Here is a 17,595-nt window from a genome sequence, read left to right on the forward strand (position 1 = left end):
GAGTAAATTTGATTTTTTTTCCATTCTACTTACAGTGTCATAGATTTGTGAGATGTGGGGCTTAAACCATTGTGTGCTTAGGAAGTTGGACTAATTTTTATATGCTGCCTGAGGAGAAAATAATGTAAATAGACTAGAGAGATAAAATTCTACAAGCAACAGCCCTAACCGGTTTGGCTCAGTGGATAGAGCGTCAGCCTGCGGACTGAAGGGTCCCAGGTTCGATTCTGGTCAAGGGTATGTATGTACCTTGGTTGTGGGCACATCCCCAGTAGGGAGTGTGCAGGAGGCAGCTGATCGATGTTTCTCTCTCATTGATGTTTCTAACTCTCTATCCTTCTACCTTCCTCTCTGTAAAAAAATCAATAAAATATATTTTAAAATTTTTTTATAAGCAACAGTGATTTGAAATAAGACATTAGTAAGATATTATTCCTCAGGATAATAATAGATTATTACAGAGCATTCACAAATACTGCATCCTCAATATTACCAAGTATGCAAAACCATATTCTAAGCAATTTACGTACAATGATTTATTTAATTTTTAGAAAAATCCTAGGAGGTAGGATTTGCTAATTGTACCCATTTACAAATGAGAAAACTAAAACATAGGGAAATTAATACATTTTCCTAAGTTCACGTATCTAGTAAGTCAGAGTTAGAATTTGAATCCAGCAGTCTGGATCCAGATCCATGCTCTTACCCATCAGGCTATAGAGTGGTTACGTATGATTTTAATGTGTTATAATAGATTAAGTCTTATATTAAATAATTTAACTTTGTACAGTGAGTTCTGTGGGACGAAGGAGACAGCATAAACAAAGTAAGTAGCATTAGTAGTATATGGCAGCATGAAGATTTTATGACTATGACTTTAAGCCATGCTCAAGTGCTGGTAAATATGGGATCTGGTTTAGGAAAGGCCTCTGGTCTGCTTCAACAAGGACTAAAATTGGTCTCAAAGAGTATTTCCAAATTGTTTTTTAAAGCTGTTATATTGACTTATAATGCTACTGACATTATATAGGTATGCCACTTTCATTCCACTTTCTAATTGGGTTTTATCACTGTTTTTCTAAAATATGTGAGCCACCATCTGCTGTGATGACAATGTTGTTATTCTCCCAGTAGCCTGATAGGCCCTTTGAGTTGGTTTCATGACTTGCATGTGGTTATGTTTAAATAATGCAAATTTTTCATCTTATTATCTGTGGCCAATGTAGTTTATTTGCATTGTGAGATAATGGATGAGGATTAGGAATGCATTTGTGGCTATGAAACTACGCATGGTCATCCTAGAACCACCGAAATACCCGAAGTCTCCTCCGTGTTTTTCTAACCAAGGGACAGATGCAATGTCACCATGAGTGTGTTAAGGTTTATGTTACCTCTTGAGTATTTGTTAATACTAATGGTGAAAATGGCAAACAATTATTTGCATATTTTATGTATGCCCTTGAAGCCTTGGTCTTTCTGCTGATAGAATTTTATGCTTATAATCTTGCTGTACATACACTTTTGTATCCTCTTTGTTTTTAACATTTCCCATGCTGCTACAATTTTTATAATTGTTTTTATCTCAATGGCTACACAATAAACCATTGAGTTGATTATCATATTTTATGAAATTATGTTCTAATTGTTGAGATCATTGTTAAAATTTTCCCAACTTATTTGCTATTAATAAGCAATACCCAAAGCTGAGTTTGGTCCATGGGCCAAATCCTGTCCACTACTTACTTTTGTAAATAAAGTTTCATTGGAACACAGCCACATATTCATTTACATATAATCTATTACTGCTTTCACATTAGAGTTGAGTAGGAACCATATGGCTCACAAAGCCTAGAATATTTATTATCTGGCCCTTTACAGAAAAAGTTTGCCAACTCCAAATTATTATTGCAATAGCCAAATTGTTTTCCTAACTTTGGATAATTTCATTAAGATAAAGTTCCATGTTTGGAATTATTTGGCTCAAGTGTATGAGTATAACATGGTCTCAAAGAGTATTTCCAAATTGTTTTCTAAAGCTGTTATATTGACTTATAATGCTACCGACAATATATTGTGCCGGGGTCCAGCCCCAGCAGGTCCAGGGGTCCCCAAAAATGTGGATGGAGTCGGCGAAAAAGGAATGACACGTAGACAGCATTCAGTTGATCAGCAGCCTAGCCAGGATCTCCAGCCAAGTTCTGGTCTGGATCTCCAGCGAAGTTCTGGTTTGGATCTCCAGCCAGGTTCTGTGTCCATGTTCTCTTGCTAGGTTCTCCAGGTTCTCCAGCCAGGTTCTGTAGCCATGTTCCCTCGCTAGGTTCTTCAGCCAGGTTCTGTCCAGGGTTCTAGTCAGGTTCTCTTGCCAATTTCTGTAGTCAGGTTCAGTCCAGGATCTTTTGCCATGTTCTCTCGCTAGGTTCTGTCTCTAGGTTCTGAGGCCAGTTTCTGTCCATCTTCTAAGTTCTGTGTTCTAAGTTCTGTGTTCTAAGTTCTGTGTTCTAAGTTCTGTCTTCTTAGTTCTGTGTTCTAAGTTCTGTGTCTTGCTGTCTTGTTACATCTATATTTATACCAGTTGATTCAATCCTATCAATCTCTATTACAAAGGTTAGGGCGTTTCTTATCCCCATTCCAGGGAGTAAAGATTATGTAGCTTAAGCATGATTGTTCATAGTTAAAGTGATTAATTACCCCCCTGGCACTTAGTTGAGGGGTTTTATTCCCTCCCTAACTTCAGGGGAAAATCCCTACCTGGGGAAACAACCTTTCTCAGAGAGGAGACCTTGGTTAAAATAAATAGTGCCAAGAAGGTGAGCAAACATTTTAAGAACAGTATGCCATATATGCAAGGTCCTTTGAAACAGCAAGGATGGACCGCCTCCCGGCAATATAGGTATGCCACTTTCATCCCACTTTCTAATTGGGTTTTATCACTGTTTTTCTTAATTTAATGATTACTAATAGTACATCATTGGTCTTTTTGTTTGCCTTCTTCATTATGAACAATGCTATTTCCCTGTATATTTATTAGTTCTTTTTTCTTTTGTATAAAATGTCTGATCATGTTTCTTATATGCTAATCTATTAGAGTTTTATTGCTTCCCTTGTTAATTTGTATGAGCTTGTGGATGATTTTCTGACTTATGTTAAAAGAACCAGCAATGAGATACGTTGGTTGATGGCTTGCTGCACTCAGATACGTACAACTCATGCAAGCATTCATTACAGCAGATAGGGAAGTCAGGCTGATAATAATTATGAATGCCACCTTTTAAAGCGGGAATATCTGTGTTACTGATGTAAATAATGCCAGTAGTTCTTTTATTACTCTCTAAATCTGTAAGCTGAACTCCTGTAAGGAAAATATGTCTCCTTTATGTAATGAAAATATTTGCTTGTGTCGTATTAAATTTCTCATTTGTGTACGACTCATTAAAATAGGCTTCTAACTCAGATATGTTCCTAAATAAAAGAACCCCTGTTACAATAATCTTTTTCCTCAAGATGTAAAATGTTGACAAGCTGGAGTCTCTCCCATTCTGGCTGCAAAAATTAAAAAGGGCTATAATAAAAGTATAGAAGGCAAATCGGTGCCCCAAAACAGGACTCAATTTTCAGACTGAAAGGAAGAGCAACCTCGGGGGAGGGGAGTGAGGAGAGCTTATGTATGCTTACTAAGAACACTCCGGAAGGTTTTCAGGTGCAGGTCTGGTGGTCATATTTTGGAGATATTAAACCAATGAATTTTAATTTCCCCTTTAATATTGGTTCCCTTCCAGCCTCCCACCTCTGCGGCTGAGCCATGAGGTGCATTGCCCCTTAGTCACACAGCTGTTTCCTGGGTGTGCAGTCAGACAATCATTTTGGAAGCCAGACTTTGATGGGAAGGAAATGCTATTTCAAAATATATATATATATATATATATATATATATATATATATATATATTAGCTTTCATTCACATAAAAATGTGGTTGATTATTATATGCAAAGTATAGCTGGAACTCAGAATTGGAGACAGAGTGCAATGAGAAATATTTCCCTTTTGACCTGAGGGATGAAGGAGTACAATGAAAGGAAGACACAGGGCAATAATGGGAGGTATTATGGGGAGGGTGCAGTTGGCGGTCCGTTCAGCTTACAGAAATAGTGCCCAGTGCTTAAAAAGGAGGTGCCTAGAGCAGTTTCTTGTTTCCAGGCCTGTAGGAGACACGAGGGACTTTCAGATGTTTAGATGCTTTGGAGAGGGACAAAGAGGTCTGAGCAAAGCTAAGCATAGGATAAAAGCGTCGGAGTGTGTGGGAGGTTTAGTGTCCAAAGGCCCTACTTAGGACCATGGAACCTAGTAGTGCTTACCAGCTCGATGGCCATTGCACCTCACCATCCACCAATCTAGGGAGCAGATGGAATCATCAGATGGTCCGATACAGGGAGGATCCGAGGGACTCAGAGGACTTCTTGGTGTCAGCCAAGTGCTGTGGCTAAGAGTGCAGGCGCTGATGTCAGACGGCCCAAGCTTGAATAGTGGGGTTCCAACACTAACTTGTTAGCTGCCCGACCTCAGTCCAGTTACTCATTTTACTCATTTGTGATGTAAAGATAGAGTTGCTATGACAGCTTAAATAAGGTAACATTTATAAGATATTTGAAAGGCTGTCTCACATACATAAAACCCCCAACTGCCTCATTCATGTAGGTTGTTATTCGGGAAGGAGCATTTATTTGAGAGACTGATTCACCAAAAGAGACCATTTAACCTGTAAGAGAATGAGAACATCTCTAATAATTAGGTTTATTGCACATTGCCCAGTGGAAGATCAGTTATTAAAAAATAAAGAAGTCACATCATTTTTGTGTACCTGAAGGTAGTACTTGTGAATTTGTGACCTCTGTACAAACACATTGGGCCAAGCCCCTCCCTCGATCCCTTGAGCCCCTCTAGCCATGTCTTTTCTTGACTCCATGGCCAACCTTCTGGAAAGAGGTCTTCTGTTCAGTCAAAATCTCTCCATTGCCGCACCTCATTCTTTCTCCCCCACTTCACATTACAACACCATATCTGCCCCATCACTCCACCTAATCTGCTCCCCAGCACTGCCCTTGTCCTACTGACTCATAAGCCCAATGAGTGGTTTATGAATAATTTTTCATCTTCTTTACCCTCCTTTCCTTTTTTTTAAAAATATATATATTTTATTGAATTTTTACAGAGAGGAACGGAGAGGGATAGAGAGTTAGAAACATCAATGAGAGAGAAACATCAATCAGCTGCCCCCTGCACACTCCCCACTGGAGATGTGCCCGCAACCAAGGTACATGCCCCTGACCGGAATTGAACCTGGGACCCCTGAGTCCGCAGGCCGACGCTCTATCCACTGAGCCAAACCGGTTAGGGCTACCCTCCTTTTTTTTTGTTCTTGGGCTCTGTGACACAGAGCTCTGTTGCTTTTGTTCTTCCTCTCCAGATGTTCCCTTTAGCCTCGTGTAGCCATTCTTCCTGTCTTGGTCCTTGAGAGGTTATCTTCATGGTGCCATGTTCTTCTCACTCTATACTATCCTAATTTTCCAACATATATATCAGCAGCTATTTGTGAAGGCAGACACATCTAAATCTTAAATCCAAACCTTGTTTTTGAGGGTAGATACATATATTAAACTAGAGGCCCGGTGCACAAAATTCATGTAAGAGTAGGCGCTTGCAGCCCTGGCTTAGTCCAAAAGGTCATCTGGAAGGTCGTTCCACCATTTGGCTGTTCGGTTGATTTGCATATTACACTTTTATTATTATAGATTGCCTATGAGATGTTTCTTCTTACTTGGGCATCTCACGATTCCTCAAAGTCAGCATATCTCCAGCTAACACTGAATGTCTTAAAATTCAAATCAGGCCTTAGCCAGTTTGGCTCAGTGGATAGAGTGTCAGACTGTGAACTGAAGGGTCCCAGGTTTGATTCTGGTCAAGGGCACATGCTCTGGTTGCAGGCTCGATCCCCAGTGGGGGGCGTGCAGGAGGCAGCCAATCAATGATTCTCTCTCATTGATGTTTCACCCTCTTTCTTCCTCTCTGAAATCAATAAAAATATATTTAAAAAAAAATTCAAATCAGTTGTTACATTATTTAACTGTCCAGTGCTCCCTATGCAAAAACCTGATCTTTTAAAAACTATAGTGTTTGTTTTATTTCTCTACCTTCCTTGATGAACTATAATCTCCTTGAGGGCAGAGATTCCTAACTATTTTTTCAGTGCCCAGCAAACGGTAGGCCCAGAGTTAGTTTTATTGAATGAATGAATCCACGGATGAGGCTAAATGAAGGTGAATGGATCTCTGGAAAATGTAGTTATGTGACAGAAGACTGATGCAGGCCTTTACTCTTCATAACCATAGGTAATTGGCAGTAGCTTAAAAAACAGTATAGCTGACTGCACATGCTGTTAGCTTACAAAATCTTTTTCATCTGATTTATGTAAACTATACATTATTTTATATTTATTACACATAATATATTATTTTGTTTATTTAATGTTTACTATGTAGGCCCTTATTTTATAAGCCAAATACCTCTCCCGTGTTCCTGTGAATTTAATCTTTGTAGATGCATACTTTATAGTTTTTAGCCAGTTTTTCTCTATCATTCTTAAGTGAATATAATCATCCCACAAGGTTTTATAAGAAGCAAATATCATTGTGCAGCAAATAATAAGAACACAAATTAATCTATACATCTTAGATAAGTAGGAGGAGCCTGGGCACAGTAAGGATGCCCCTGTGCCCAGTGTTTGGGACAGACATTTGGCTGCCCTATAATTTATATGCCCTTTCATTTTCCTCAAGCCCCAGGGATTCAGAATAATTTCATCTTTGGAGGTTGACACTTTATTATTTGCTCCTGGATTTCTTTCTGCCCTGATTGGCCACAGAATGAACATTTTTTTGCTCTCTCAATAACTCTGTCCTTGATGGTCCAGTAAGTAAGTCAAGAAACCCAGCTTTTAAATAACTTTCTGATCGTTCTTGGGTGGTTTTGGAAGCTATCTTGGGGAATCATCCAGTAAAGTTTCAGTGCCCTCGACGTCTGTTTCTTATCCTTGTCTCTGAATAGGGATCTCCGAGCTGCCCGCTGAGGCCCAGGAGTGAAAGCAAACTTCCTTATTGGGCCTCTCCCAGATTCCTTCCTGGGCTTCAGACAGGCCTGCAAGCTGGTCACCTCCTTCACTCTTCAAACACACCTGTCATTCCATGGCTTTGAAGTTTAGCCCTCAAATAGGGTTGATTTCTCTCACTTATTATTTTTTAATTAAAAAAATGATTGAGGTATAATTGACATACATTTTGTTTAAGGTGTACAATGTAATGATTCAATATTTGTCTATATTTCAAAATGATCAGAACATAAGTCCAGTTAACATCCACCACCACACATAGTTGCAATTTTTTTTATGATGAGAACTTTCAAGATCCACTTTCCAAGTTACTTTCAAATATAAGCTAGTGTTATTAATTATAGTCACCATGCTGTACATGATATAACCATGACTTAGTCATCTTGTAACTGGACATTTGTAACTTTGACTCCTTTCATTCATTTCCCCTACACCCCTGCCCCCATTCTCAAGATGTGTGTTTCTCTTTCCTTTTCCTAATTAAATATTAGCTAGGCCCTGTCTAGGTTTCATGGTTCTGTCATCTAGGGCTCAGCTTTCCTACCTTGCTGCAAGCCCAAGGCTCAGCCTCCTGGCCACAGAGATTAAACTGGCACCTGCCTCAGCTTCTCGTTGCCCTTCTCTCTGTCCTCTGCCCACTGCTCCAGTTTCCTCTCACTGTGGAGGGCCTGGGCTCTTCTGGGAGACTTCTCTTACTTCAGGATAGCTCAGTCATTCCTTATCCTTCATGCAGAATTCCTCTTGCCACCAGAAGCAAAAGCCATCCTTTTCCCACACAGGCTGTAAAGAGACAATTTTCACAGTGCTCTGTGGTTTGGAACAGTGCTCCTTTGGGGCCACCATGGTTGTGACAATGTTGGTGTTGATAGTGAAAGAGACAAATGGGGTGGAAATCCTTTCTAATAAAGAGGTAATATGCAAATTGACCATCACTCCAACACACAAGATTGGCCACCCCCATGTGGTCAAAGATGGCCGCCCCCATGTAGACACGAGATGTCCGGCAGGGGAGGGCAGTTGGGAGGGACCAGGTCTGCAGGGGAAGGCAGTTGAGGGGGACCAAGCCAGCAGGGGAGGGCAGTTAGGGGCAACCAGGCCGGCAGGAGAGGGCAGTTACCAGACCGTCAGGGGAGGGCAGTTAGGGGTGACCAGGCTGGCAGGGGAGGGCAGTTAGGGGCAATAGGGCTGGCAAGGGAGGGAAGTTAGGGGTGACCTGGCCAGCAGGAGAGGGCAATTGGGGGTGACCAGGCCTGCAGGAGAGGACAGTTAGGGGCAACCAGGCCGGCAGGGGAGGGCAGTTAGGGGTGACCAGGCTGGCAAGAGAGGGCAGTTGGGGGCAATTGCGCCAGCAGGGGAGCAGTTAGGCATCAATCAAGCTGGCAGGGGAGTGGTTAGGGTTTGATCAGGCTGGCAGGCAGAAGCAGCTAGGGGCAATCAGGCAGGCAGGCAGGCTAGTGGTTGGAAGCCAGCAGTCCTGGATTGTGAGAGGGATATCTGACTGCCCGTTTAGGCCCAATTCCGGTGGGGTTGGACATCCCTTGGGGGGTCCCTGATTGGAGAGGGTGCAGGCTGGGCTGAAGGACACACCCCCTCCCCATGCATGAATTTCGTGCACTGGGCCTCTAGTAGAGAGATAAGATTCCAGGCCCCTCAACCCAGCTTTGTAAATCCCCTACTGGGGATCTAGCCCACAACCCAGGCCTGTGTCCTGACTGGAAATTGACCTAGGACCTCCAGATTTATAGGTTGATTGATGCTCAACCATTGAGCTATGCCCGCTGGGCAAGCATGTAGAATTTTAATGACAGAAAGGTTCCAAATCTTCAACATTTGTTCAAATCAAATGAATTATTTCATTATTCAAAGTTAAGTGTATCCAATCTACTCAGCCTTAAAAGTTCTTTGTGATGATTTAATGGCCTTTTACAAATACAGGCTGGTGGGATTTTTTTTTTTAATGTAAAAAGAGTGTAAACACATAGCAACCAGCATAGAAAAATCTAGCAAGAGAGGAGAAGTCACTGCCTCACAAAGAGACCACACTTCAAGGGAAGATGAGACAGAGGAGTGACCAGAAGGATGGGTAGAGATTTTTAGGTGAAAGACTCTTGCTATTTTAAGAGTTAATAGTAACCATAATATTTAAACTGTCATGAACTGTGATATCCCTCTATCTTTGGTTCATAGGAAAGTCTTCCTGCCATCAGATTCATGTATCCATGATCTAACACATATGTATTATGAACATGGTCTCCTTGGGGCAGATCTGCCTACAGGTAAATTGTTATGCTTCATTTTCATCAGCCCACTTTTATGAGTCTATACTAAGCGAAAACACATACTGGAAAAACAAGAATACTAAAGTCAAGATTTCTATCAAAATATCACGTGTCTCTAAGAGCTGAGCTTGGTAAGACCTGTGGATCTTGTTGCAATTATAGAACAACCTCTTTTGCAAGACCTGAAAAACTTACTAACATAAAATGTTACACTATTTTTGGTGTGTTTACTGTATGATAGATGCATAAATGTATATAAAGTTTCTCATCTAGTTTTATTTGACTCATACACTATTGATTTCTATAACCTTCATTGTAAAAAATGAGGCTGAGAGAGGTTCAATAACTTGATTAAGGTCTTGTAGCTTGTATGTAATAGAACTAAGTTTGAAACTCATGTCTATCTGGTTACAAAGCTTTTGTGTCTGTATATATAGATGTATAAATATATATCCATACATGTATGCATGTGTGTGTGCATGTACATATATAGACTGCTTATTTCAAAAATTTAAAACATTTTTTGCTTTATGTGTGTTTCAGGTGCACAGTGTAGTGGTGGTTAGACAATCATGTACTTTATGAAGTGATCTCCCTGATAATTCGAGTACTCATTCGGCACCATGCATAGTTATTATCATATTGTTGACTATATTTCCTATGCTGTACTTTACATTCCCGTGACTATGTTGTAACTTTGTACTCCCTTCACCCTTTTCACCCATCCAAACACCCCCCACCCATCTGGCAACCTCGTTTGTCAACAGTACATACTGCTTAAATACTGTCTCTCCTTATTTGGTCATAACCACCCAGGAATATAGTTGTCATTATAGTGATCATGATTCAAATTTCATAGTTAAATAAGACTCCTTTGCATCTAATTTTATAAAGAGTTCTGCTACCATTAGTAATATTTTTTCATAAAATATTTCATAAGAACCTTATAAGATTAGTTAGCATTGCTCTCTATATGGAGAAAGCAAGATAGAATTGCCTGAAGTTACCGTGGAGACCTGGCTAAAAGGAGGTCCTAATTACATCACCTCCTTGAGGAACCTCAGAGCCCACTTTACTGTTTACTGAAAGCGTTTGATACTAAATTGTGAAGGAAAAGCCAGTTTTGAAAATATTAATGTGAGGAAACCTATCCTTTTAGATAGAATAATGGGATTTCTAATCCTTTTTTGGTGCTATCCTTAACAGCTCCAAAAAAAACAAAAACAAAAAAATAACCAAAAAACCAAAAAAAACAAACTCTTCTTAAGTGCATGCCATAAATACTTCTGGAATATTTAACCTTTTTTTTTTTTTTTCAGGACTGTCAAATATATTTTATTAGCTAACTTGAGGAGCATGTGGGTAAACTCTGCAAAATGGCCAAAGAAGCATCATAAATTGTTTTGAAAAGTAGAATAAAATTCTGCTATTTTCACATATAATTTTTCTTGGTCCTGTATTTTACAGTTCACTGATCTATATATAAAATAAGATAAATGCATTGTAATTTTGGTGAGGCCAACACTAGGGTACATAAAATATGACTTTTTAGCATACTTCATGTTGACTGATTTAGGTGCTCAAGGGAAGTGAAAAGAGCTTTCTGCTTATGTCGTCAAACTTTTTTAAAAAAATATATTTTTATTGATTTCAGAGAAGGGAGAGGAAGAGAGAGATAGAAATATCCAGGATGAGAGAGAATCGTGGATCGGCTGCCTCCCACATGCCCCCCACTGGGGACCGAGCCTGCAACCCAGGCATGTGCCCTTGACTGGACGAACCCGGGACTCTATCCACTGAGCCAAACCAGCAAGGGTTATGTCGTCAAACTTAAACTTCCTTCCTTTATAGCTATAATTGTAAATTAAATTCTTAAATATATAACAAATATAAGACTTAATTCTAAAAATTAAAATAACTATAAATTAAAAAAAAAACTTTGAAGATCATATCGTATTTTATAAGCAAATTACAAATACAAGAAGAAAGTAAGGGATTGAAGAAATTACTTGACCAGGAGACAGAAAACCAATGCCGTGGTTAACCATTTATTCCATTTGGGCTGTCTATATCTCCTCAGAACAATAAGATTGTATCCCAATAATATGAATTTTTATGCTGCTATTTACAGCAGGGGAACCATTTACATACATGTTATAGACAGAAGTCCACTAACAGCAGATTTGCTCTATGTGGAGTGGAAGTGTGTGTGTGTGTGTGTGTGAGTGTGTGTGTGTGTGTGTTTGTGTGTGTGTGTGTGTGTGTGTTTTGGAGAGTGGTCATTTGAGCTCTGGTCTTATAATTCCTTTCCTCCTGTGGAACAACTGCAGAATTCCTTGTAATTTTAGGAATTTAATTTAAAAATTATTATTTAGAGAACTTTTAATCCAGCTCTAAGTGTCTATTATTTTATGAGTCCTTGGTTAGCTAAAGAAGACACCCAGCTACTTGTATAGAGTTTACATGAGTCTAGAGTTACCCAAAATATTTTGCTTAGAAAGTAAAAATATATTCATGTGTACCATATATTCAACTATAAACCAAAGAAAACATTGGTGAATCTTACATTTTCATATGTCACTCTTTAAAATTGTTGTGGAAACGCCAGGAAAATATAAATGGCTGTAGGAGCATAAATTAGGCTCACAATAATTATCACAATCAATTACATAGTTTATGTGACTAAGAAAAGGCAGGTGTGGAAAAATACATCCTTCTTGGGGGAAAAAATGCATTTCCCCAGAAGAGACAAAGGAATTATAATAAGTAAGTGGGCAAAGTTGTTGGTTATAGAGTCAGAACAAATATGCAGAGAGTGAAACCACAGAGGTTATGCTGTAAAACAGTGTCAGGCAAGCTGGCTTGGCAGTTCCCTGTGATGGGTGCTGTGCTGAACATCTGCTTTCAACAAAAAAGGAAAATATCATGGCACCAGCAGTTCTAGGCATTTTACCAAGACGTCTCTTTGCTCAAGCTAATGTTAGCTGCACAGGCCCAGTTTCTGCTGGAATTCTAGGCAGTTTGTTGATTTGGTCACCACGCCGATGGCTTGACAGATCAGATGTAATCAGACTGATTCCTGTCCTCCCTGCATACACGGGAAGGAAGACTCCTCCAGGCCTGAGGGGATGGTCTTGGACACATTTCAAAGCTACGTGCCACAGAAAGAGAATGGCTGCATGACGGAGCACAGCTTCTGCAGGTCTCACCTTTGGTGATGTTTCAGATATTTAAGGAACACTATCAAAAACCTGGTTGCTGATGTCTGACCATACTCACTTCACCTGCTCCTGCAAGAAGCTCTTTTCACACAAAGCAGACTTCTCCATATAGTCATGCAGACAGCAGTGGCCCACAGTTAGACAATATGAAACACATTCAGAAAGCTAGGCGAGAGAAATTGTGCCATTTGACATGAATATCACCAGAGAATAATCCCATTTAAATTTTTGTTGCTAATACATGTCTCAATTCTGCTCCATAAGAAATTTGAAGACAGTCCACTAAAATAATCATAGGAACACTATTAATAACAACCCAGCGCAACCATCAGGATCCTCTCAGACATTGCATAGCAAAGCAGTCAACTTGCAACTAAATCTACAAAACAATCTGCAAATATGTGACCTAAAACTAACAATTAGAAGCAAACCCACTACACATGAGGGTCTGAAATTTCAAAAACATTTTATTAATATAGCCAACAAGCCATTCTCAAGATAAAATAGGAAGACAAGCTAGCTGATGATGAGATACTAGATGGGGCTGAGTCATCAGTGTGGAAACCCATTTTTGTGGTTCAAGTCTTGGTTCTGGAAGGTAGGAAGACAGGTGAAAACACATTTTCTAGGCAGCCCTGCAGCAGTGGGCTGACACTCAGGCAGGAAATGAAATACATTCCTACGCAGCATTGGTGATTATAGATTGTGAAATGCAAAGAAATAGTAGCAGAAGAATCAACAGGCTGCAACATAGTAGGAAATGTGAACAGAGGATTGTCTCATAATCTATGAGAGAGAAAACCAAGCTATTAACAGGCCATTTTTACATATAAAATTACATAGAATTTGGCCTTTGCATGGTTCATTAGACTACTCTAAAGTATTCTGCTTCCTAATAATTATTAAGTAGTAGTGGCCCGCTGCATGAAATTCATGCATGGGGAGTGCAGGGTCCCCGCAGCCTGGCCTGCATCTTCTCCAATCTGGGAACCCTCAAGGGATGTCTGACTGCCAGTTTAGGCCTGATCCCTGTGGGCCTAAACCGGGAGTCAGACATCCCTCTCTCAATCAGGGACTGCTGGCTCCTAACTGCTCGCCTGCCTGCCTGATTGCCTCTAACTGCTCTGCCTGCTGGCCTGCTCACCCCCACTCCTCTTGCTGGCCTGCTCACCTCCAACTGCCTTCCCCAACTGGCCTGATCACCCACAACAGCCCCCCCACCGGCCTGATCACCAACAACTGCCGTCCCATCCTGGCCTGATCACCCACAACTGCCCTCCCCTCTTGGACTCTAACCGCCTCTACTTTGGCCTCTACTTTGGCCCCGCCATCATGGCTTTGTCCAGAAGGTCTCCTGGAAGGTCTCCAGTCTAATTAGCATAGTACCCTTTTAGTAGTATAGATTATAATATTATACTAAATAATTATAAAATAATAATAATTATTATTAACACTACAATTAGTTGTTATTACTCTAGATCAGCCGTGGGCAAACTACGGATCCGGCCCGTTTGAAATGAATAAAACTAAAAAAAAAAAAGACCGTACCCTTTTATGTAATGATGTTTACTTTGAATTTATATTAGTTCACACAAACACTCCATCCATGCTTTTGTTCCGGCCCTCCGGTCCAGTTTAAGAATCCTTTGTGGCCCTCGAGTCAAAAAGTTTGCCCACCCCTGCTCTAGATGGTTCAACATATGTATAAAATTTATAATTGAGGCCCTAAGCCACCCTTTTATTGAGCCTATATAGCCTCCATTGTCCCTAGCTCTTCTCTATAGGGCTTTTCCACATGCAAGCTGAATCAATGTCTCACCTGTTAACCTGCCCACCCTCAGTTAAGTCACAGGTGTTTCTCTACCCCTTCTGCCCCCCATGATTTGGACCAGCACTGGTAGAGAACAAGGTTTTCCTCCCAACAGTGAAAACCTCACAACGGCCGCTGCTGGGCATAGACTCTGTGGCTCACATTGCTAATGTGTCCATCACAGGACATTGGACAAGACTGCTGCCTTGGAAACCAGTGTAGCTGCAGCAACTGCTTGCCCCTTCTCACCTGGCCCACTTCCCAGTGCTGCCGGTTCAGAGGCAATGGGCCTGCTTGATTGCTTGAGCTCTTTGTGTGGATGAACCCTTGTATGTCCTCACCTCAGCGGCCAGGGCAAAGGTTGGGTAGGCATTTTCAGTTTCAGTAATGGTAGTTGGACTCCCTCTCAATAGGTGCTGACTACTTCTTAAAGGAAGAGAGTTATTTTGTTCTTTTTGTTCACCTAGAAGAATAAAACAACCCTTCAGAAACACTGTAGAGATGATGAAATCTGCCAAAGAATTTTTCACCTGGATGCAAGGGAAGAGAGAATTTTCTTTTCCTTTTGGCTGGAAATGTAGGAATGCTCATTTCTGATCACAGACCAGACACAATTCATGGCAGTAAGTAGGCAACATGGCATTCAGCCCTACACATAATTTATGTATTAACCACCCGGCATATTAAGTGCAAAGTTTACGAGTCACAACAAGATTGCTCTAACTGTCAAATTAGAAGCTCAGGGTGCAATGCTCAAACAATTTTTGCTTTAAACATCATTACCAATAATAACCCGTGGGCTCTGAGCTCAGCCGGATATGTAGCTGGTGATGTGTAAGGGCGAGTGGAATGCAGCTGACTGCTCCCCAGCTCTATTAGCTAAGGATGGCTAAGCAGTAGAAGCTTGCTTTTGTGAGCTTGTCCGGTACAGGTAAGTATAATTTTATATAGCCATTTATGAGTCTGGAGACACACAGGCTGTCTAATTAAGAATGCCCTTTTGAACAGGCTCTTTTCAGACCCAAATTGCACTTCTATTCAAAGGAATGCATAAATATACATGATAATCGACTGTAATGACAGGAAAAGAATGTGATGAAACATTTCCTGATAAAATCTAGTCTGGGCCTGCAAGGAGGATCTGGACTCCCCCTCAGTTACTGTGATTTACAGCAAAAAGGGAAATTCTAAGGGCGAAGTAATTTTGTTCGAAAGGTATAGTCTTTGTATGACGAATAGCAGAGGGCCTTTGTGCTATCTGGACAAGGGAAAATTATAAATGTTCTCGAGATGGAAGGGGAAAAATCCCATTTGACAAGCCCACTTTCCTTAATGGCCTTTTTAGTTTCTAGGTATCGAGTCAATTTTTCAATTCCTCTTGCAAGTGTGTGTTCTCCGGATTACACAGCGGTTAGCTCGGTAGGCAGCACGAAAAGGACTTTGTTTCTGGGCTTTCTTCCATTGTTTTTTCAGAGCATGCCTCTAGCCACACTTCCTCTGTTCTATTATGAATCTGGCACTCTTCAGAGATATGGAATGCAATTATAATGATCAAGCATCGGAGCATTTGAGAATGAATCTTTGAAACTAGACCCAATTTTAGAATGCAATTGCAAGGCTTTCGATAAACATTCCATACATTTGGAGGTAGTAGAATTTACAGAGAACTCCTTGCCCATAATCCACGCTATATATTAATAAAGCCCAAATTGACAGTTATCAGAGGGATAGTGGATCTGATTTCTTATCTTAAAAGTCATTCAGTGTTGAGCTTCTCACCGAAATAGCTTCAATCCTCTTAGGAAAAGAAATGGAAAACAGATACAATCAAAATAAAACTCTGGGGCAATGAACAAATATTCCCTCTGATTCAAAACAAAGGATTTCAGCAATCAAAATAATCATTGACAGAACAAATACCTTGATACTGCATTAAACAGCAAGCACCTGACAGAGTTAGTGTTTATAATGCATATTGTATTAGAACTAGAGGCCCTGTGCACAAATTCATGCATGGGTGGAGTCCTTGCCCAGTCCCGATAGGGGTCGATCAGGGCCAGCTGGCCAGGGGGAGGGACTGAGGGAGGTTGGCTGGGCGTGGTAGTGCACTGACCACCAGGGGGAAGCTCCTGCATTGAGTGTCTGCCCCTCCTTGGTGGTCAGTGCATGTCATAGTGACCGGTCGACCAGTTGACCATTCATAATGGTTGTTTAGGCTTTTATATATATAGATAACAGGCAGTCACATGCTTTACACATGGGTACACTTCCTCATAACAACGTAGGTGGTTTTAGTGAAGAATATGAAAATAATCTTGGCCAATTTAAAGGATACGTTTTCAGATAGTCCAGGTTACTTACCGAAATAGACTTCTGAAATTGTAATATGGGACTAGGCCCTCATAACTGTATCAAAATGCATTATCTTTTACCGATACCCATTCAAGTTAACTATTCATTCTGTTACAAATTTAAGAATCAGACAGCTATGGCTTTTGAAATGGCCATCTATGGCTTCTGAGGCTCTCTGTCTTGTGCTTTAACCAGCTTTTCTCACCTTTTCCACTCCAACAACTGTGAAGAATGAATCCTTCACTTTGGAAGGCAAAGACTATGGCTTTCTGGTCCACACCACAGGCTCCAGGAAGGTGGCACACAGGGCTCATCATGCTCAGTAGAACATTAGTGAGAGAAGGTTCACGTTGCCTCACAGTCATGGTCGGAAGTGGGAAGTAGAGAATGTTTCTTAGGTCTCCCTGCTACATTCTTCTCACCTCCCTGATGCTCCTTCTCCGTTACCCTCGTCTTTAGATTTCCTTTGCTCCTCACTTCCCTTCCCCAGACTTGAGGAAAGCCTCACAGTCAGAATAACCTTCATGTGACTCAGCATCATCAGCTCTCATGGAGGAGAGCTTGCATTTAAATAAGATTGCAGGGTGGTGGTGGTGGGATAATTTCTAAGGAAGGCTTCACTATGGGAATCTATCTGTCTTGGCAGCTTTTACTCCCTAGCTCTTTATAGCATACTAGAGGCCTGGTACACAAACTTTGTGCATGGGGGGCGGGGGGACCTTGGTCAAGCCTGCACCCTTTCCAATCTGGGACCCCTGGGGGAATGTTGGACT

Source organism: Myotis nattereri (genome assembly GCF_964212035.1).
Source record: "Myotis nattereri genome assembly, chromosome: 2".
NCBI lineage: Eukaryota > Metazoa > Chordata > Mammalia > Chiroptera > Vespertilionidae > Myotis > Myotis nattereri.